At 45.1% G+C, this 22,691-nt stretch overlaps 1 protein-coding gene across 1 annotated transcript in view; it reads left to right on the forward strand.

Moving 5' to 3' along the window:
- Positions 1-22,691, forward strand: part of CCBE1 (collagen and calcium binding EGF domains 1) — a 178,875-nt gene that overhangs the window by 128,401 nt on the left and 27,783 nt on the right. The window lies entirely within an intron of this gene.

Here is a 22,691-nt window from a genome sequence, read left to right on the forward strand (position 1 = left end):
GTTTTTGTGATGGTTACTCCTGTCCCCGACCTCCAAGCTGCAGCTGTCCAATGGTCAGCAAGGTCATTCAAGTCCTTTGTGCCCACAGCAGCCATGGTGGCCTGAGCATGGGGTGCAGGCTGCCCCAAAGCAGGAGACATTGCAGACAACAGAAGGAGCAGGGGCTTGGGGCCATTCAGACATGTGTCTGTATTCCTGCTGTGAGCCTCAGTTTCCTTATCTCCAATTCAGGGCTCATTGCTCAGTTTGAGATCAGGCTCTCACATAAATGTTGCCCAGCCTCTCTTCCTGGTTTCTCTCAAAGTGTAGCCTTTGCCAATTTGCAGGGTAACCAGGGCTATCTTCTATGCCACCTCCTTCAATCTCTTGTCTCTCAGTTGAAATTCCTGAGCAAGCTTGATTGGCTCAGCCAGTTTATTGGGGGGACAGACCTTCAAGGTTGGTGTCCGCTGATGGTGGGACAGAGGGAGTTTAAGCAGAAGAGTAACTGATATTTTTAAAAGATCGCCCACTCTATTTACTAGGAGAACAATGTTATATCGGTAGTAAGGAAAGAAGGCAGAGAGAGACCAGAGGTGGATAAGGGTTTGGGACTGAAGACATGGAAGGTTAGAGCAGAAATGAAGAAAATATAATGAAAGCCTAATAAAAATATTAGCATATGTTCTCCCTCAAAATTCACACAGCAAAATATGTCCAGTGGTCCCAGCATTCTCCACCATTCACCAGCAGCCAGAATGGATGGTCACGCAGGAGAACAGATGTTGTGACTTTGCCAAAACAGGAGGCATCGATCCCCAGGTGTCTCTGCCTTTCATGGCCAAAGAGGAGGATGTGTCCTGTGCTGGACTTCCAGGGTGGGAAGCCTTCGGGCTCCATGGTGACGGTGGCTCACATATCACAACATGAACTCTCAGCATTGCTGTGGCTGGGCATTCGGGTTCACAGATTTTTCCGCTGGCTTCCCGCCTCTGGCAGCCCAGCATCCTTGTATAACATGATTTGCACAGTTACTCCCTTCCCCAGCCTGGCCCTCAGATATCACCATTCCATCGCTTGGAAAGCATGCTGGGTCACTTAAACAATCATTTCTTTTCTCACCCAGCTCATGAATAACGACATTCAATAAATCCGTCCTATCTACAAATACTTTCAGAGCAAAGGAGCCATCTGGCTTTCAGGGAGGTCATTAGACGCGCATACGAAATAACTGTTTCCTAATGCCCGCCGGTATGAAGCTGGCTGTTTTCCACTGGGCACCGAAGGCCCTCTTTTGTGTGGTGTGCTTCTGAAAACATCAGAAATGTGCTAGGTCCTCCATATGTCCAAAATCTCATCGTTTCAGTATGTGACTGTGAGGGGTTCTGGTTAAGGACCAAATTCTTTGTTTTTCCTTTTTTTTGTCCCGTTGTGCTAATTATACTCAAAATAAAAATGTTACAATTTTCTTAGTATTTATCATATATCTGTAAATGCACAACAGTAAGAATAAAAATGGAATTTTCCTTTATGTATTAAGCCATTGCAAATAATTTATAGATATCATTAACATTTTTTAAAAATATATATTATTGATTTTAGAGAGGAAGGGAGAGGGAGAGAGAGAGAGAAACATCAATGATGAGAGAGAATCATTGATTGGCTGCCTCCTGCATGCCCCCTACTGGGGATCGAGCCCACAACCCAGGCATGTGCTCTTGGCTGGAATCAAACCTGGGACCCTTCAGTCCACAGGCCGACGCTCTATCCATTGAGCCAAACCAGCTAGGGCTCATTAAAATTTTTAATCAGACTAGATTCCTATCCATTACAGCTACTACAATATATGCAGTAATAGAGAACCTTTCATTTAGCCTTTGATTTTGACTGTTAAATAATGCCCTAGAGCAGTGGTCGGCAAACTCATTAGTCAACATCCCTTGAAGAGACGGGGTGGTGTGTCAGTGTCCCAGGGCTGCCACAGCAAATCACCACAAACTGAATGGCTTCCAACAGCAGACACTGATTCTCTTACAGTTTAGGAGGTCAGAAGCCTGAAATCAAGATGTTGTCAGGGCTTGTTCCTCTGGAGGTTCTTAGGATGATACTATCCCATGGTTCTCTCTTCTGGTGGTTGCCAACAGTCCTTGATGTTCCTTGGTTTGTAAACACCTCACTGCAATCTTTGCTTCCATCTTTAAGTGGTTGCCTTCTCTGTGTGTCTGTCTCTATGTGTCCTCTTCTGTCTCTTACAAGGATTGCCATTGGATTGAGGACCCATCCTAATCCAGTATAATCTCATCTTGATCCTTACCTTATATCTGTAAGACCCTGTTTCCAAATAAGGTCATGTTCTGAGGTTCCTGGGATGGACATGAATGGGGCTGGGGGGATGGGAGCACTATTCAACCTATTATAGGCGGTAACAGCTCCTCTGTGGTCAGCTCTATGTCCCTGCACGTGACCTTCCCCTACACCAGTGATGGCGAACCTTTTGAGCTCGGCGTGTCAGCATTTTCAAAAACCCTAACTTAACTCTGGTGCCGTGTCACATATAGAAATTTTTTGATATTTGCGACCATAGTAAAACAAAGATTTATATTTTTGATATTTATTTTATATTCTTAAATGCCATTTAACAAAGAAAAATCAACCAAAAAAATGAGTTTGTGTGTCACCTCTGACACGCGTGTCATAGGTTCGCCATCACTGCCCTACACCTTGCCCATGTATTTGTACTTTAGTCCTTTCATAAACGACCACTCCTTGACTTATCCTAATTTTACCATGCCTTCTATTTCCCGTTGAAGAGCTGACTGATGAACATCCTTTTGGTAAATGCCTTACGTTTCGTACAAACCTATATTAAAATGAACTCATCAAAGCTCCCTTTTGGGGATCAGCTGTCCGTAAAATTAGCCCTAAACATAGTGCTTAACTATAGAAGCTCTCTTTAAAGTCCTGCTCTATCACTCTTTTCCTTTCAAATGACACTGTTATTTTGTTCTCATTTTAACATGTCTTTATGAATTATTTTAAAAGATATGAAATTGTGTAATTTAGTAAGAAAAACGCTGGTTCTCCAAGTCTTCCTCTCTCTTGCCAAATTGCTTACAGTTTAAAGCTTATCCTCAGAGGAATCATATTTAAGCAGCTATTTTTCACATTCTGGGGGAAGTACATTTGACTAATCTAAAGAATTATATCTTGAATTCCACAGTTGATCACGACTAAAAGGAATGTTTAAGTAGTTGTTTTGGGGGTGCTTTGTTTTGGGGGATTTTGGGTGTGTAATGCTGAGTTTGTGAATAATTGTGATAACCCAGCTTTTTCATGATGCATATTTCTCAGCATAGTTCATATAACCCACAGCATCAGGCCCAGTAACTCTTCCCCCGCTGGGCCATCTCTTGGTTGCATGCTTAGTTTGAGAATGCCAATGTCCTTTGGAAAATGAAGAGGAACATAACATCCAAATCCCTTCAACTCAACAGTTTGAATGTGACCCAAAAGTTCTATACTTTTGCACTTCATCATCCATCCACTAGGGAGTTTTCAAATAGTATCAAGATATCTGGCATTTTTCATAGAATTTTAGAGCTGGAAGAAAGCTGAACGGCCAGCTATTTTGTAATGAATAGATGAAGGCCCAGAGAGGTGAATCCACACCCGGTGTCCATGATGCATTCGTGTTACAGCAGGGACAGCGTTCTCATGGCAGGGTCCATTCCCCTCTGAAATGCTGCATGCTACCTTGACAAATCTGAATGGTACAGTGAGCGAGTGCTAAGAAGTTCAAGGGTAGAGGAAGTCACTTCCTGTTTGGCTCCAAGAACCATGGATGGAGTCAAAAAGGAAGAAGAAATCGAGCAAACCTTGAAGTGTGGGCAGAGGTTAGCTAAGTTCCAGTTCACTGTACAGAAGACAGGAAGACATCAAAGACTCCAAAGACTCCAGTTTCTTATGTGTATTCCAAAAATAAGTAAAATCTCTAAAACTGTAGCATAGGAATTGTTAAGATTACATATATAGTCAGTTGTTAAAAATACAATGATCTTTGCTAATTATCCCCCATGAGATTCTGTTTATTTGGTCAGTGAGTGAGTCAGCAATCCTATCTAATAAAAGAGAAACATGGTAATTAGCATACGACCGCTACCCTTCCCATTGGCTAATCAGGGCAATATGCAAATTAACTGCCAGCCAAGATGGCGGCTGGCAGCCAGGCAGCTTGAAACTAACATGAGGCTTGCTTGCTTCAGTGAAGGAGGAAACCAACGTTCCCCGCCTGCCTTGCCAGCATCTGAGCCTGCAGTTTGAAACATTGTAACAAATATAGAAGCTAAACAAAACTCCAGAAACCTGCTTTCAGCAAGCCGGGATCTCAGAGCTGGAGTTATACATTGTTTCGATTATAGAACCCAAACAAACCAGATACCTGCTTTCAGCAGCTGAGGCCTCAGAGCTGGAGCCAAGCCTCAGAGCTAAAGCTGGCCCAGAATAAAAAAAAAAAAAAAAGGAGCAGTTGGGAGCTTCAGTTACCCGCCAGCCTGAAAACAGCCCTCAGCCCCTCACCCAGGCTGGCCAGGCACCCAAGCGGGACCCCCACCCTGAAGGGTGTGTGACCAGCTGCAAACAGCCATCATCCCCTCACTCAGGCTGGCCAGGCACCCCAGTGGGGACCCCCACCCTGATCCAGGACACCCTTTAGAGCAAACCAGCCAATCCCACCCATGCACCAGGTCTCTATCATATATAGTAAAAGGGTAATATGCCTCCCAGCACCGGGATCAGCAGAGCCGAGAGGCCTCCCGGCACCGGGATCAGCGTGACAGGGGGCAGCGCCCAAACCCCCTGCTCGCCCTGCGGCTCTGTGTGTGACAGGGGGCGGGGCCACAACCTCCCTATCCGCCCTGCTCTGTTCATGACAGGGGAAGGCGCCCCAACCTCCTGATCAGCCCTGCTCTGTGCCTGATACAGGGGAGTTCCCCAACCCCCTGATCGCCCTGCGGCTCTGTGTGTGACAGGGTGTGACACCCCAACCCCCTGATCGGCCCTGCTCTGTGGGTGATAGAGGGCGGCGCCCCAACCCCCCCCCCCCCACGGGCCCTGCTCTGTGTGTGATGGGGTAGAGCCATAACCTCCCCATCGACCCTGCCTTGAGTGTGACAGGGGGCGGTGCCCCACCCCCCAATCGGCCCTACCCTGAGTGTGACTGAGGGTGGCATCGCAACCTCCCAGTCCGCCCTGCTCTGTGCATGACAGGGGGCGGTGCCCCAACTCCCCAATCGGCCCTGCTCTGAGCCCGACCAGGGGCTGCACCTAGGGATTGGGCCTGCCCTCTGCCACCTGGGAGCAGGCCTAAGCCAGCAGGTCGTTATCTCCCGAGGGGTCCCAGACTGCGAGAGGGCACAGGCCAGGCTGAGGGACCCCCCCCCTTCCCCCTGAGTGCACAAATTTTTGTGCACCGGGCCTCTAGTATAACATATATGAGCATGTATTTTCTGCCAAACCCTATGGAAATGACCAAGGTGAACAAGGCAAGTCTCTTGACTCCTTAGCTCACATTTTGGGTGGAAAGACAAACATGTACACAGATGAGACTGAAGGAGGAAACAGGATGTTTTACTGAAGGGATCTCCCGAGCTGGGCATTTGATGGGACAGGATCATGGTGGGGAATGACAGAGAAAAGACTGGGAGGGTGGTGGGGTTGCTTGTGCTTTGCTAAGTGTTGGACTTGAGTTACAGGCAGTGGGAGCCAAGAGACATTATACAGAGTAATTAAGTAGATGTGCTTTAAAATATCTGCTTGATGTGATGAGGGGAAGATTGGAAGCAGGAAGATGAATGAAGAGGCTTTAAAAATGGTAAGGGGTAAGAGATTCTAAGGTCTGAACTAAGGTAGGTGGCAACAGGGATGGAGAAGAGAGGTGGGTTCCAGTAGTGAGGTTGTAGAACAGTGTGATTGGGAAACCTAGAGCCAGAAAGTTTGGGTACAGGTTCCAGCCCTGTCACTTAGCAGCTGTGTGACCTGGGCAAGTTGCTTAACTTCTCTGGACCTCAGTTTCCTGATCTGTAAAGTAAGGATAATGTCTCTCCATGGTACTATAGTGCAGGGCACTCAGATGAAAGGCACATAGTATGTACTCATTAAGCACTAGCTGTTGTTACTACTGCTCCTGGTACTCTTACACCCAAGTATCCTGACTTCCAGCTGGGTTATTGTTCCCAAATCACTCTTTCACAGCAGCTGAAACTTCATGGAAGGTAAAGGGGATGGGGGCGGGGGTTATTTCCACTGTGGTAGTTCTCATTGCTTACCCCACGGCCACCAACTGTACCCACAGCACAGCAGGCTGTGTCATATGCCCATCACAGGCTGGTCCGTAGAGAGAATCGGCACAGACCCACCCCACTAACAGTTCACAGCACTTGTCTTGCTGACAGTGAGCCAGGAGCCTGTCTTTGCATGTGAGAGATGGTCTTTCCTCCACTTCCATTTGCAGGTCACCCTAGGTCGGTCCCTGTTCCTTTTTAAAGAGGATTTATTGTTCATTGGTGATATAGAAAGTTAAGCATCCTTTGATGGGAGGGAGGGATACTTAGGACTGCCTCCCTGCCAGGGAGTTAGGGCTGTTTGATTTAAGCAGCCTAGCAACAGAACCGCGCCAGCCACACTGCGCAGCGTCCTCACCGCTCCGCTCCAGCCGGCTTGCACGCTTTCATTTCTGAAATGGAATTTATGGCCTTCTATCTAGTGTGCCTTGTTTTTCCTTTTTTTTTTTTTTTTTTTTTTTAAGGAAATTGGATCCACAAAGCCAAGTCCTATAAGCTTGAGAATTCCAAGGGCTCGAAGTGGGCTCAGGTTCACCAGGCGAGTGTTTGGCGCTGCCCTCTGTCTCACCTTTATTTAGATAAATAATTGAGAGTGTACCATTTACAGAGCTCGGAGCACAAAGGAATCTGGCTGCAGGCTCTTTAATTGAAAGCAGGAGATAACCAACAACATACCCTGTTCCTCCCTCGGGATGTTAGCATGGGGAAATTTATTTTCCTTGGAATTCATGTTCTCGGGTTGTCCAACCCAGGAGATGACACACATACAGCTTTTACCTTATAAACCAAGCAAAGCATGCTCCCTCTCCCCTTGGGGCACTGTTTGATTTTCAGGTGAGCATGCAGTTACTCAGCAAATGTATGAGGAGCATTGACTATGGGCAAGGCCTGGGGTCGGTGCTAAGGGCAGCATGACACCAGGCTGGGGCCTTTCTCGGGGGAGCACCCAGCTGGGTAGGGAAAAGAACATAGTGAAATCCCAAGGCGTCCCAGCCTTGGTTCTCAGTCCTGACGCTTTTCTTTTCTTTTGAGATTGTTATTTATTTTTAAAACTAGAGGCCTGGTGCATGAAATTTGTGCACTTAGGTTGGGGCTGGGGGTGGGGGTCCCTCAGCCCAGCCTGCACCCTCTTGCAGTCCAGGAGCCCTCAGGGGATGTCTGACTACCAGCTTAGAAGCGGGCCTAAGCTGGCAGTCGGACATCCTTAGAACTGCCATGGAGGCGGGAGAGGCTCCCGTTGCCACTGCTGCTGCACTCACCACAGCTTCTGGCTGAGCAGTGTTCCCCCTGTGGGAGTGCACTGACTACCAGGGGGAAGCCCCTGCATTGAGCATCTGCCCCCTCGTGGTCAGTGCTCATCATAGTGACCGGTTGTTCTGCTGTTTGGTCAATTTGCATATTAGCCTTTTATTATATAGGATAATTCTTTATTGTTGAAAGTATTACATATGTCCCCTTCCCCCCTCCCCCCCCTTTGGTCCCCTCCAGCCCACCCACCCCCACCTAGGCCTTCAGTACCCCTGGCACTTTTCTTAAAATACCAATTCTCTGGTTCAAGCCCCAGAGATTCTGATTTTAATTACTTCAAGGCTGGGCCTGGGCATAAATGTTTTTTCATCTTTTATTTTTAAACAGTTCTCTGGTAGATGTCTAGCATGCAGCCAGGATTAAGAACCACAGCCGGGGTCCAACCCCAGCAGGTCCGGGGTCCCCAAAGGTGTGGACGGAGTCGGCGAAGACGGAATGACGTGGGGACAGCGTTCAGTTGATCAGCAGCCTAGCCAGGATCTCTAGCCAGGATCTCCAGCCAAGTTCTGGTCTGGATCTCCAGCGAAGTTCTGCTTAGGATCTCCAGCCAGGTTCTGTAGCCATGTTCCCTCGCTAGGTTCTTCAGCCAGGTTCTGTCCAGGTTCTCCAGCCAGGTTCAGTTACCAGGTTCTAGTCAGGTTCTCTTGCCAATTTCTGTAGTCAGGTTCAGTCCAGGATCTTTTGCCATGTTCTCTCGCTAGGTTCTGTCTCTAGGTTCTGAGGCCAGTTTCTGTCCAGGAACTTTTGCCATGTTCTCTCCAGCGAAGTTCTTCTGTCTCTAGAGAACGTTCTGTGTAGGTTCTGTGCCTAGGTTCCGTCTCTCTTAGTTCTGTGTTCTAAGCTCTGTCTCTCTTGGTTCCGTATTCTAAGTTCTGTCTCTTGCTGTCTAGTTACATCTGTATTTATATCAGTTGATTCAATCCTATCAATCTCTATTACAAAGGTTAGGGCGTTTCTTATCTCCATTCCAGGGAGTAAAGATTATGTAGCTTAAGCATGATTGTTCGTAGTTAAAGTGATTAATTACCCGCCTGGCACTTAGTTAAGAGGTTTTATTCCCTCCCTAACTTCAGGGGAAAATCCCTACCTGGGGAAACAACCTTTCTCAGAGACTTTGGTTAAAACACATAGTGCCAAGAAGGTGAGCAAACATATTAAGAACAGTATGCCATATATGCCAGGTCCCTTGAAACAGCAAGCATGGACCGGCTCCCGGCAAACCACTATTTTATTTGGTTCGTTTGTTTTTTTTCTAGATATCCTGAGATGGGTGCAGATTGTGAGAATGTGAATGTTCAGAGAAAGTGGAAACCCCTTCCTGGGGTGGAATTCTGAGGAGGCTTCTAGGAGGAGGGGCCTCTGAAGAATGCATTAGATGTGTTTGGGGTCAGGCAGGGAAAGCTATTTATGCTTTAATCCAACAAGTCAAGGCTTGGGGGGGGGGGGGCGGGGATGAGGGGTTCCTCCACACCTCAGCAGGTTTTCTAGCAATTCTGAAACCCTCTCAATTCAACCTGGCACTCAGAATGCTAACTGCCCATCATCCTCACCTGTGTCCTAGGAAGGATGAACTGGTTTTACCCATCTTTGTGTCCTAACCCAGTAACCATGTATCCAGAGCTCCCCACCTAGAGCCAGCGGATGGAAAGATGGGCACAGTGCCCAGAAGGAGAGAGCAGCCCAGCACACGGTGCCATCAGACTGATGGTCCAGCTGAGTGGTTCTGGCACTCCTGGCCTCAGAAGTGGGCTCTGCTCATGGTGGCGTGAGGACTTCCACATCTGCATTTTTTTTCATTCAGATGTTAATCAGTGACTGTTCGGAGCGAGATATTGTACTTCCCTCTTTGGGGACTGAAATCTCAGCTGTCCCCCTTCTTCACAGTGTGACTTTGGGCGAGATTCTTTAGCTGTCTGGCCCTCAGTTTCCTCACCTGTAAAATGGGGACAGTCACAGACTGTCTTGCTGTTCTTGATGATTCACTGAAGCCATAGAGGGGCCAGTTTCTTACCTTGTAACTCACTGTGAGACCCCGAGGGAAGAAGCAGGAACACAGTCTTTAGAGAAAGACTGGGCCTCAACAGTCTGTTATGTGGTGAGGCCACAACATTAGTAACAAAGAAACAGAATTTCCGGAGGATGGGCCCAGAAATCAGGATTTTAAAAAGATTCCCAGGTGATTCTAAAGTGCAGCCAAGGTTGAGAACCACTGTCCTAGAAGGATGCTCAGGATACTGTGGCCAACTAGAACTATGGTCTCTGTCAGCAGAAAAAAGCCAACAAGCTAAAGGAAAGTCACATACCCGGGATCTGCTGGACCTTCTGAAGGTCCCACTGCTGTCAGAGCTGCCTTTTCTGTGACAGTGGAAATATAGAAAGGGTGGGAAAGGTGTTGCTATCATTGAATCCCAGAGCAAGTCACAGGTGAGAAAATGGCACTGCGGGGGTCTCCCAGGACCTGTGGGAAAGCATTGTGCTTAGGCCCAGCTGGTCAGCATATAGCCCTACAATTGTGAGGTAGGGTCAGGCTCAGGCTGCTGCTGATGGGGTGGCCTTGAGCTGAGGGTGGTCTGGGTGATTGTCAGGGTGTTCTTGTTCTGCTCTGGAGGTTATCTTTTGACTCAGGGAAGCCCCTGCTGGGGCTAAACCCTACCTTATAGAATTCGGCCATCTAGTAGACCTGTATTTGATAACATATACCCTGTGTTAGCCTTCTTAACAGCTGTCCAAGGCCCCTAGAGCTCCTGTCCCTGGGAAGATACTGGCCCCAAAGGGAGTCACCTACAGCGACTGTGGTTCTTTGGGAAAGGGCCATGTCATCTACACCTGTGCCCCACCACCGCCCCCCCATCTTGCTACCACACACAAGCACACTTCAGTCCCAGAAGTTCTGCATGAAAAACCAGCTGCTGGTGTTTTTTATTAGACTTCAGAAAGCAATCCCCACTCCATCTTACCATAGAGGCATCACTCCCACCACAATACCTGGATTCTATCCTTTATTATGGTGCCTGGAATTCCATCAAAGAGTTACTCCTCTGAGTTGAACACCATCCTTTATATAGCTGATGCCCTGAGATAGTGTTCGTTTTTTTTAGGATGCCCAGTTCTCCTGGTGGACTTTTGTTTGACCCCTAGAATTAAATAAAAGGAATCCTCTGTCACTAGACTAGATCTTCTAGCAATGCTTTGGGAAGTATGAGTAAATGATACTGAAGCCACTATGGCAGGTTTTCAAAGTTATGTATTACACTTAATCGTATGGCACTATTTTCTCTTTATCTTAAATGCCATACTTGGGATGGGGGGAAAAACTATTCTCTCCAACTTCTGAGAGCCCCATGGTCTTAGGTTACATCAGGAGAACAGATAAGAAAGCATTTCAAAGATCTGGAGGAGCAGAGTCAGTTAATAATTCCACAACAAGGAGTGGTCAAGTGCATGATACAGTGCATCTGTTTATCAGTCTGAACCCTTCTCTCTAATGGAACCCACAGAATGATTTATTTTGGCTGCGAGTAAAGATCCAGACCCCAGGGAAAGCCAAACAGAAGACAGAGAGCACCAAGGTACCGCCAGTGAATTATGCGTTCATGTTGCCAAAGACACTAGAACTTCCATGTTATTTAAAGCAAGCTCAGGCTTGTAAAGCACATTTGATTTTCTTTTTTTATTGGGTTTATTGGGATGACATTGATTAATAACATTATATAAGTTTCAAATGTACCATTCTGTAATACATCTGTATATTGCCTTGCGAGCTCACTACCCTGGAATGGTGGCCGAGCTGCTAAGCAGCCCCTGGATTCTGGCTCTAGCTGCTCTCTCTGTCTACAGTCTTGTCCTTTCTACCTCTCCTCTGAGCCTATATGTGGCTCTCTGGCTTACAGATTAAATAAAGTTTGGGTTTGGGAGGCACATCCTAAAGGTTGTCTGAGGACACCCTGAGCCAAGGACAGGGACATTTTCCCCAGAGGGAAGCTGAGATAGCAAACCAGAGAAACTGAATTTGGGACCAAGCTGGAAAGGCAAGACTGGTAGGTTGTGAGGGCGGGTGCCCCTATGTATGGGGCCTGATATGTTTTTCTCGGGCAGGACCAATTCCAATGGGCCGTAATTTTTGAAGCCGCTGAAACTGAGTTAATATTCTTCCCTCTCTTCCGAAAGAACACATTATACTTGTGTTAGGATGCTTTTACTGCTCTCTTGGGTTATTTGTAGCTATATATATATTTCTCCTACATTGTCTTCAAGGGCTAAATGCAAATCTTAATCATTTCCATTTCTCCTGTAACACCCAGTTCAGGGAAGAGGTGGCCTCGGGAGTCCTGCAGCCTGGGATTAATTCATCCAGCTCAGCTACCAATTTGAACAAGTTACTTAAGTGCTCTGTGCTTCAGTTTTCCCATATGTAAGAAAGGGTGGTTATAAGAATTAAATTAATCTATGGAAAGTACTTGGCTTGGTGTATAAGTAAGCTCTCAATTAGTGTGTGTTGAATTAAGTCAGACTCAGTGCTTCCAGTTCTTAACTAATCTGAATTGAAAGTTTTGCTTGACATTGTCTAAAGCAAATAGAAGATTCCTTCTCTTATCTGTAAATGATTTCCAGGTAGAAATCCTATTTTCAGTGTTATTTGAATTTTTACCCTCCCGTGACCTAGACCTGAATCAATGTCAGTTGTATTTTGTTTTCCATGAGGGTTTTATGCATGTGAGGAATGGGCTGTGTGACATCATGATTAATTAAGCTAAGAGAGAAAATCTCAGATTGGGTCCCTTCTGTCTTTCCACGTCATTACAAGTAACACTCTCTACTTTAAGACTGCCTCATTTAATTCCCAGGTGACTGACCTGTGGGCAGAAATTTGAATCAGCAAATTGTATTTATATGTTCCCTGTGCTGAGATCTCTCTGGATATGCCTCATTGACATGGTAAAGTGTAGGAAAGGGGGCTGAGCACCAACAAAAGTCTGTCCACTGTATGGAGAGAACTCCTGTCAAAGCAGAGAGCTCTATAGCTTTGGATAATTTACAGAGAAGGTTCCAGACATTTATGTTCCAAGGGTCAGTATTTCTTAGGGCTCAAGGGTTCCATGCACAGTTATTACTGGAGCAAAATAAAAGGCCACATCTTCTCCGGGCCCCTTTTGACTTATGAACCTTGCATTTCAGTAGACACTTCCCCAAGGATTTATTTCCATCAGTTATTTTAGCTTAGGCTCCTGCAGCTGAGACAAAAAATAATAGCTTAAACAAGATGGAAGCTTGTTTCTCTTAAACAAAACTATTAGGAGTCCTTAGCTCGCGTGGTGGTGGACAACATCGTGGACTCAGCTCTTTGTATGTCCATCCACTCATTGTTAATGTGTTAATCTCATTGTCCAAGATGGCTCCCCACCACTTCTTTCAAGTTCTCACTCATGGGAAGGTGAAAAATGGAGGGCATGTGCCCTTCTACTTAGGGGCGGCACCTGAAAGTTGCACACGTCACAGTCACTCAAGTCCCATTGGCCAGGCTGATTCATAAGGCCATGCCTGGTAGAATAAGAGCCTGGGAAATATTTCCTTTATTCTAGGTGGTTATGTACTCAGATATAATTTGGGATTTTATTATTGAACAAAAAAGAGAAGATAGATTTAGGAAAACAGCTAGCTATCTCTGACCCAGTAGTGACCTTTTGAAAAGGCAGCTGTTGTGAGGCTTCTACAAGGGAAAAAAAATTAGAGGACAATATTTATAAAACAGGATTGTGGATTATTTGCCTTTACACTCTGAGCCCATCAAGGATGCTATTATATTCCACCTTGGCAGTGAGAAATTATTTTTTTCTCTTAGTTTTAAAATAGCACATTTTACATATGTGTCCTTATCAGACACATATGTAATAACTTAATCAATAAAAAATAATAATAAAAATTAAAAAAATAAAATAGCACATTTTCTCATTACAAAAGTAATATCTGATAATTATAGAAAACTTAGCAAATTCAGGCAAGCAAAATGAAGGCCATTAAGATCCCTGGAAGTTTGCAGTTTAGGAGTCATGAGTAGAAAGGTGAGAGTTTAAATCCTGAGGCTAGATCCACCCTTTGAAAAAGAGAGAGGAGTGAGGTAACAATGGTTCATCTGTAGAGAAAGCCCCAAATGGAAGGAAAAGGTGGAGGAGCAGTCAGGAAACTTCCAGAAATGCTTTGGTAACCACAGTAGATAACTCGTATGGCTCAATTTATCATGAATAACTCAATGCTTGAAGATAGGATTTTCTTGATGAATGCCATTGCAGCATATTATTAACAACCATTCAGGTGATTCTAGAATGCTTAGAAAGTTAAGGTTAGAATAAAAATAAGTCAATAGCGAGGGCTTTGGGTCCCGCAGTGTCATTGTACTGTCCAGGGACAATGACCCACAGAGTGAGACATGGTTCACAGCCATCAGTGCTTCTGAAAATTAGCAACTGTGGAAATAAATGTGAGCAGAGATTCCTTGGTTTAAACATGTCTCACAAATAGAGAAAATTGTTCCATTAAAATTCTCTCTATGAGAAATCTCTATTAAACCAGTTATTTGAGGTGAAAAAATAATGAATATCCTGCCAAATGGTGCACTAAATCCCTGAGGCCATCTATAATGTAATAAAAGCCTAATATGCTAAGTGTCTGACCGTTCATTCGACAGTTTGACCAGTTGCTATGACATGCACTCACCACAAGGGGGCAGACACTTCAACTGGTAGGTTAGCTTGCTTCTGGGTTCCAGTCAATCACAACTGTGCAAGATGGGCCAGATATGCCCTGGAGCCAATCTCCCTCGGTCCCTCTCAGGCCTCTAAAATATTTCTTCTAATTAATTTTCATTCAATGTGCACGAATCCATGCACCGGACCTCTAGTTTCTTTCTTTCTTTTTTTTTAAAATATATTTTATTGATTTTTACAGAGAGGAAGGGAGAAGGATAGAGAGTTAGAAGCACCGATGAGAGAGAAACATCGATCAGCTGCCTCCTGCACACTCCCCACTGGGGATGTGCCTGCAACCAAGGTACATGCCCTTGACCAGAATCAAACCTGGGACCCTTTAGTCCTCAGGCTGACACTCTATTCCCTGAGCCAAACCGGTTAGGGCTAGTTTCTTAATAAATACCATATATTGGTTCCAGGTGACTTGGTCAAAAGCAGTTTGGTTGAAACCTAGGTGGTCAAGTTGCTCCAAAATGTCACTGCTCAGTCTCTGGGTTGGGTAAATAACCCTGTAGGCAGTGATGCTCAAACACGTGCTCATGAGATTATACCCTAACCAACTTTCAAATCAGAGTTTCTGAAACTGTTGCCAAGCCTGGCATTCGAAATGTGCCAAACACCCAAAAGTTCCTAAAGATCTCTCTATTTTATTATTCCCTCTATTTTCTCTTAGTACAAAATCAACACCTGCTCATTACAGGAAAACCAGAGAACACACAGAAAAAAACATGAGAAAAACACCTCATCCACATAAGTCAACCTAATGACTACCCAACATGATCTTTGTATTTTAATGTAAAATTATCTCACAACCTATACATATATAAGTATGTGCATAGATAAAATTTTATATTTTTACAAAGATAATACCAAGCTACTTTTTCCAATTTGTTATAATTTTTTTCTTATATTTCAGAAATTGGGAAATTGGGAAAAGGCAGACAGCCAACAAGACAATTGGGGCTCACAAGATAGAAACGCATTTGGGGACATAAAGAAGTGGGGGGATGTGCGAGAAGAGGGTTGAGCACCTGACATTGGCATAGGTGCGAAGAGGAGTTGAATCAATTCCAGGTTCTTGTTCCCTCTGGACTCCGGTGGTCCACTGAGGAGGTCCTTGACCCTGTGAGTCTGAGGACACTATGCCAGGGAGGTGGGGCGGTGCTGGCAGAAACACCCTGCAAAGGTGACCACGCGTGTGCTCAGCCCACAGCCTGGGCTGTTGTCTGAATTGCCCATGTGCTCCTGGGCCAGCTTTGAGTAAACAGTCAGAGATCCAAACATGTGCATTTCAATGAGAACAGATACCGTGCTGATCAGAGAGAGGGAGGTGGAATGCTTTAGCGCTTCACTTCTCCTGCAAGATGATACAATAAAATCATCTGCACGCAGGCGTTGGCGTGGAAACAAATATGGCCAAGATACAGGCTCTTGTATTGCTCTGCCTCTCACTTAAAACAGGCCCATAGGAAGTCAGACTATGGTGGGCTGCAGATTTCCTGGCCCTCCCTCCTCTGCAACACTCCAGGGTCCTTGAAGGTGGGGGTAGACCAGTGACACAACAGGAAAACCAGTACATTTCTTCCTATATTTTCTGTTGGAATGATGTAGGCCAGCAGTGAAGTACTAAAGTCTATGCACCCAAACTCATTGAACCCTCACACCAAACTGGTGAGGTGGGTTCCATTACCCTCCCATTTTACAGATGAGGAAATTAAGGTAGAGGAACTTAAAGTCGCTTGTCTAAGGTCCCACAGCTGGAAAGCAGCAGAGCCTGGATTCAAACCCAGAAGATACATCCCCAAAACCCAGGGCCCTCACTATCAGCTATTCTGCCTTTGGGGTAGATGCAATATGAATATTTGTTAAATGAAGACATTATTGTCACCCACAGTCTTGTAGGGGTAAATACCTTCTGGTTGTTACCTTAGTTCTGTTTAAGAATAACCACACACACTTTTCCCCTGTAATTCACACAGCTAAAACCTAGATGATACCATGACCAGGGTATTAATGGTTAGAGGAGTAAGCACTTGATCATTTTGTGTTTGTGTAGTAAAATATACACAACATAAAATTTACCATTTTAACCATTTTTAGGTATTTAGTACAGTGACATTAAGTTTTTCCACATTGTCATGCAATTATCATCACCATTCATCTCCAGAACTTTTTCATCTTCCCAAATTAACACTCTAACCATAACTTCCCATGCCCCCTCCCCCAGACGCTGGCAACCGCCATTCTTTTTGTCTCTGTGGATTTGACTATTCTAAGTACCTCATATAATTGGAACGATCCAATATTTGTCCTTCTGTGTTATTTCATTTAGCATAATGTTTTTAAGGTTTCCCCATATCGTAGCCTGTGTCAGGATTTCCTTCCTTTTTATATCTGCATACTATTCTGTTGTGCGTATATAGCACAGTTTGCTTATCCAGTCATCTGATCATGGACATTTGGGTTGTCGCCACCTTTTAGCTATTGTGAAAGGTGCTGCCAAGAACCAACATCCATTCAAGTCTGTTTTCAATTCTTTTGGCTGTCTACCCAAAAGTGGAATTGTTGGATCACGTGGTAACTCTGTTTAATTCTTTTAGGAACTACCATACTTTTTCCATCATTTGATCTTCACCATCAGTAATTGCATACACTACAGCAAGTTATACGTAATAGATTCCTTACAATTCTCTCTGTATTGTCATTGATGAGGCAGTAACAAGCTTATACATAGATGAATAAATGGGTAGGTTTGTTTGGTTTTTACTTTACTGATTGCTGTAGTAAACATATCATTCCATTTTGGGGTGGTGGGGTGCACATTCTGGCTTAAAGGCTGGAACCAAGCATGCCGAGATGGGAGGTGAGTCATTTTACTGGGTTCTGTTCTCTGGACTTCTAGCATGAAAGGAATCCTAGTAATTCACAGGAAGTCACGCAAAGCTCAAAAGTTTTGGAAAGCAAGAAGGTTAAAAGGGAAAGAGGAAGGCTTCCTCACTCTTAGGAGCTTTACAAGGAAATTCAGGACCACTTTTAGATCCTCGGGCCCTTAATTATAGCCTCGAGGATTTCATGTTCTGTGTTCTTCCTGACTAAAGTTTCTTATGGACCCCCTCCACAGGCATGCCACAGCGTCATTGGAATGGTGAACATGAATTAGGCAAGTTGGGCTCTACAGATTTTCATGCGTCTTCATTTGGGACTGACTAGTTGATGGGAGGAAGCCACCATCAGTTTGCCTTTAGAAGCCATCACCAGGAGAGCTTCATTGTTTTGGAATGAAATATGAAATATGAAATTGAAGGGGTTCTTTAAAAACATCGGGAACTCTGCATGTCAGGGTTCCACTCAGTCCCCTGGCTTGGCGTCCCAGTCTTGAGTTTCTCCTGTACAGCTCTCACAAATATATGCCTTCTGCCTTTTGCATGAGTGGGAAAGGGTATCAGGCTAACTGCTTGGAATTGGAGCGGGGCCTGGAAATCCAACTTCTCGCCCAACTTTCAGCTCATCTTGCTCTCTTCGGGCCTCCACTTTCTTCAATGCCTGGTGTCTGCAATTCCTAAGCCTTGCTTCATGATGAGCTCCTCTGGAGGCACTTAGGTTTGAGTTGCTCCACTCTGCAAAATCACTCCCATCCTTCCATCCACTGGCCACGTTCTGAGTTAGAGAGGTCTCCTGGATCCATGGCATATGAGCTTGCATTTTCATTTTGTGTTCATTTCGTTATTTGGGATTAACCTGTGGAAGAAGAAGACAACAATATGACTTTTCCATCATCTTGAAACCAGAGGTTCCCCGCCCCCGCGTTTTGGGAGAAGACGGGGCATCTACCACTGAATAAGAAGTGGAAGAAAGAGATGAGTCTTAAGATGAAGGCATCTGGGTGGCATGACTCTTGTAGTTTTCTTGCCATGTTCATAAAGCTGCAGCTAGTATTCCATTGTGAAAGTACCACAGCTTTTTTTATTCACTCATTATTGCTAGGGGCGATGGGTGCACGATGCAGTGCGCAGACCATCATTTATTGAGTTATACACTTGAAACCTGTTCCCCTATAAGTTCAATTTAAAAAAAGAGAGAAAAGAATAAGTAAATTACATATCTCTTTTAAAAAAGAAGAAAAAGCCCTGGTTGGGTGGCTCAGTTGGTTGGAGCATCGTCCCTTACACCAAAAGGTTTCAGGTTCAATTCCCTGCCAGGTCTCATACACAGGTTGTGGGTTTGATCCCGGATCAGGGTTGGGGCATGTACAGGAGGCAACTGATTGATGTTTCTCTTTTTCTCTCTCCCTTCTTCTCCCTCTCGAATGAATAAAAACATATCCTCGGGTGAGAATAAAAAACAAAAAAGAAAAGAAAGCTGCAGCTAGCACACTGTTCTGACCCTGAACCAGGCCCTGTGCTAGGTACCTTTGTTATCTGTAATCAGTGTGATAATCCTGTAAAGCAAATGTTATTGTTCATGTTTTATCCATGAGGAATCTAAAGCTCACCGAGTTTCAGGTATAAGCCCAAGGCCACATCCTGAGCTCTTCCAGTGGCAGAGCCAGAACTGCAAACCTGGTTTGCTTGACCCTAAAGCCATTGCTTCACCCATTGCACATAACTTGGCACCAGGAACTCACAAAAGTTCAGTTCTCTCATTTAAAAAAAAAAAAAAAAAAAAAAAAGTCTGATCTATCTGGTGCATGTCTAGGCAGTTCTGGAAAGGAAACCCTAAGTAAATCATAGGAAAATTTACTGTTGCCTTGGAGCACGTGTTGACATATTTCTTGCCTACTAATTCACTTGACCTTTCGAAGTCCCTTGTAGTCCTCTAATTCTTAGGCAGTTATTTTTTCAAATTCTTTTCTAGACTCTGATAACTAACAGCCGACAGTCGGATGACCGTACCTCTATTATCTTCATTGCCTTGATTTAGTTTTCCCTTCCAAAAGCTCTCACACATATCGGTTGATGGGATATATTTCAGGCTGCACTGTTTTTATTTATGATTTTTTTCATGTGTGTTACTTACTCGGAGGCACCCAGGGGAAACCTCCACAGACTTTCCTGATTACCAGATGTCGCCCTTTCTGTGTAACAACTGTCTAATCACCACGGCCTCTTGCCAAGAAACGAGAAAAGCATTTGCATTTGGAAAACCAAGCTGCGCCACGTGAAGCATATTAAGAAGGACGGCCTCCCCTGAATCCACATGAGCTTTCCCCCGTCTGAGTTTGTTTTGCTTACAGATAAAAACCACACGGCCGTGTTTGCAGTTAGGACTAACAAGTGCTTGCGTAACCAGGAGATTTCACGTGGGCTGGCTTAACTTCATTATGCGCAAAATATGTCCTAAGTAATCTTTGAACCAGTAGAACATGTGTAGCCAGTGTTTGTTTTTGGAATATTTCAACTGTTTATTTTAAATGGTGATTTATGATGGATGTGTGTTTAACATGCAAAATAATGCTACACCCCCAGGAATTCTGGGGGAGACAGGAGGTTGTGGAGGCGTCTCAAACCTCCTTTTCTTGAGCAGGGACATGGCATTAGTTATGCAATTAAGAAAAAGCAGCGGAGGGGAAGGTAAGTCGTAGCTGAGCAGGTATTTAAATGAAGCGTGCCCATCCTGAAGCTCAGATCTGCTCCTGCCAGGGCTCTGTAGCCTTTTGAAAACATATCAAATCACTGCTTTCTCTCTTAATTTTGTAACAAGGCCAAGGACAGGTTACTTTGGATTCCACTGTGTGGACAAGCCCAAGCCCTTGAAATGCTCAACGAGGTCAGAGTGCCCAAGTTTAATGTCTCAGATGTGGAAAGAGAGATTGTAAGGATTGCATTCATTTGCATGAATTTTAAAATGCCATCGAACACCTCTGAGGCTGTACCTTGGATGCACCATTTAAGTAGAAAGAGCCACACAGAACCATATGTTTAAATGTGGTGCTATCCTTGAGACATGAGTATCAAAAACACATGTTTCCCCCTCCATTCAACTCTCCCATGAATCACTTAGTTTCAGACCATGGAGTGCACCGCTTTCCTCTTACAGATTTCTGTCGGACAGCGTCATGTAACACAGTAACTAATAAACATAAAATTGCAATGAATGCTCAATTAAACCAATTTTCTTCTTGGTTGTTAGGAACTTGGTCTTTCTTAAACCATGGAAAACTAGGCAGAGTTTAAGTTTCATGGAATATAAAAGTGGATCCTCTACCTCTGTTAGAAATAGTAATTATCATAAATTTATACCCCATGGGATTCTTTTGTCATGTAAAATTATAATTCAGCCGGAGATGGTGGGAAATTATATCTAATGGGAAAACTCTGGACGCTGTCACCTGCCATTTATATCAGTACATTTTATTTATATATGAAGAAACATGTGCATATACATTTAAATATATACATAAAATATATATACACTCCCTTTTGACATAAATATGCTGAAGAAAGATTCAAAATAGCCTATGTTGAGTGGATACGTACAGGTAGGCAAATGTGTCATTTGCAGCACAGGGGGCCCTTAGCTAGTTCACTCAAGTCAGTTTTGAGAGCATCCCAGATGCCACTGTGTTTTATAACGAAAGCCCAGTGTTACGCCTTTGAAGTAAGATTATCTCTCGCAGCTGGGCTGCACATGAGACGTATTGCAGAGAGAAAGGAGGCAGTGTAGCAGCACCCGATGGGGCCTCAGAAACTTCTCCTGCCAGATGCAGTGTTTACAAGCTGTATACATTTTTCATAAATTTTATGTAAAATTTGTAAGTGATGGATTGAATATAATTTTTCTAAATTTTAGAAGTCTTAGGAAGAGATTGCTGGAGTTTCTCTTTCATTTGGCAGATGAAATCTACCTAGCAGACCAGCCCACAAGAGTGGATTTGACCAATAGTATAGAGTATGCTATTTGCAAAAGTAGAAAACAATGCTGTTAAATTATTTTTTACTACAATATGATGGAAAAAAGACATCTAAGTGTATCAAATTATTCTTCAACAGCAGGCCTTGTCTAACGTGGTTGAAGGGCACTTGCTTTAGTTCCTACCTTTGATTATCTACACTAATAAGAGAGAAACATGCAAATTGGTGTCACTCCACTATACCTACCAGCCAATCAGGGCAAGTATGCAAATTAACCCAACAAAGATGGTGGTGGCCACGGAGCTGGAGGCTTGGGTTGCCCCCAGCGATGGAGGAAGCCAAGTTTCCAGCCCGCCCTGGCCGCTGCTCAAGGGAGAGAACAACACGCAGGCGCGGCCAGGAGCCTGAGAGATCAAAACAGAGGGGCGCCTGCTCCACGCCTCCGTGGCATGGCTGGGGGCAGGCCCCCAGTGGACACACACACACACAGGGTGCCTGCTCCGAGCCTCTGACGCGGCTGAGGGCAGGCCCCCAGTGGGGATGGACACACACACACACACACACACACAGCGCCTGCTCCAAGCCTCTGTGGCACGGCTAGGGGCAGCCACCAGTGGGGACACACACACACACACACACAAACACACACACACACACGGGGCGCCTGCTCCAAGCCTCTGCTGCCAGACTGTGGCTAAGCCATCAGTAGGACATCCACTGAGGGCTCCTGGACTGTGAGAGGTGGCGGGCTGAGCTGAGGGATCCCCACCCCCCAGTGCATGAATTTCGTGCACTGGGCCTCTAGTCCTATATAATAAAAGACTAATATGCTAAGTGTCCAGGTGTCCGGTTGTCTGGTTGTCCATTCAACCAATCAAAGCATAATATGCTAATGATATGCTAAGGTTGCTCAACTGCTCGCTATGATGTGCACTGAACACCAGGGGACAGACACTTCGACTGATAGGTTAGCTTGCGGCTGGGGTCCAGCTGATCTGGACAAAGTGAGACAGGCCGGACATGCCTTGGAGCCCTCCTGCATTCCCTCCCCAGCTGGCCAACCTCTTATATCCCTCCCTGGCCCTGATTGTGCATCGGTGGGGTCCCTCGGCCTGGCCTGTGCCCTCTTACAATTCGGGACCCCTCGGGGGATGTCAGAGAGCTGGTTTCAGCCTGATCCTGCAGGCCAGGCCAAGGGACCCCACTGGTGCACAAATTCGTGCATCGGGCCTCTAGTTTCTAATAAAAATAATTACCTTGTGTTGGTCCCCTGTTCAAAATTTCAACTCTCCTCCTAAGTCTGCCAGTTGGATTGACTCTCCAGAACTCTCACATAGTTGACGGATGCTGTTTTGTCCGGAGGGTGCAGCTGCTATCTGCAGAGGGGTAGGCCTGTTAGGAGCCCCCACTCCTACCAGAGGTGGAATCTTCTCAATGGAGATTCCCTTTGGAATGGATGTCACCATTTCTCT

The sequence above is a fragment of the Myotis myotis genome, unplaced genomic scaffold (genome assembly GCF_014108235.1).
Source record: "Myotis myotis isolate mMyoMyo1 unplaced genomic scaffold, mMyoMyo1.p scaffold_m19_p_9, whole genome shotgun sequence".
Lineage (NCBI taxonomy): Eukaryota > Metazoa > Chordata > Mammalia > Chiroptera > Vespertilionidae > Myotis > Myotis myotis.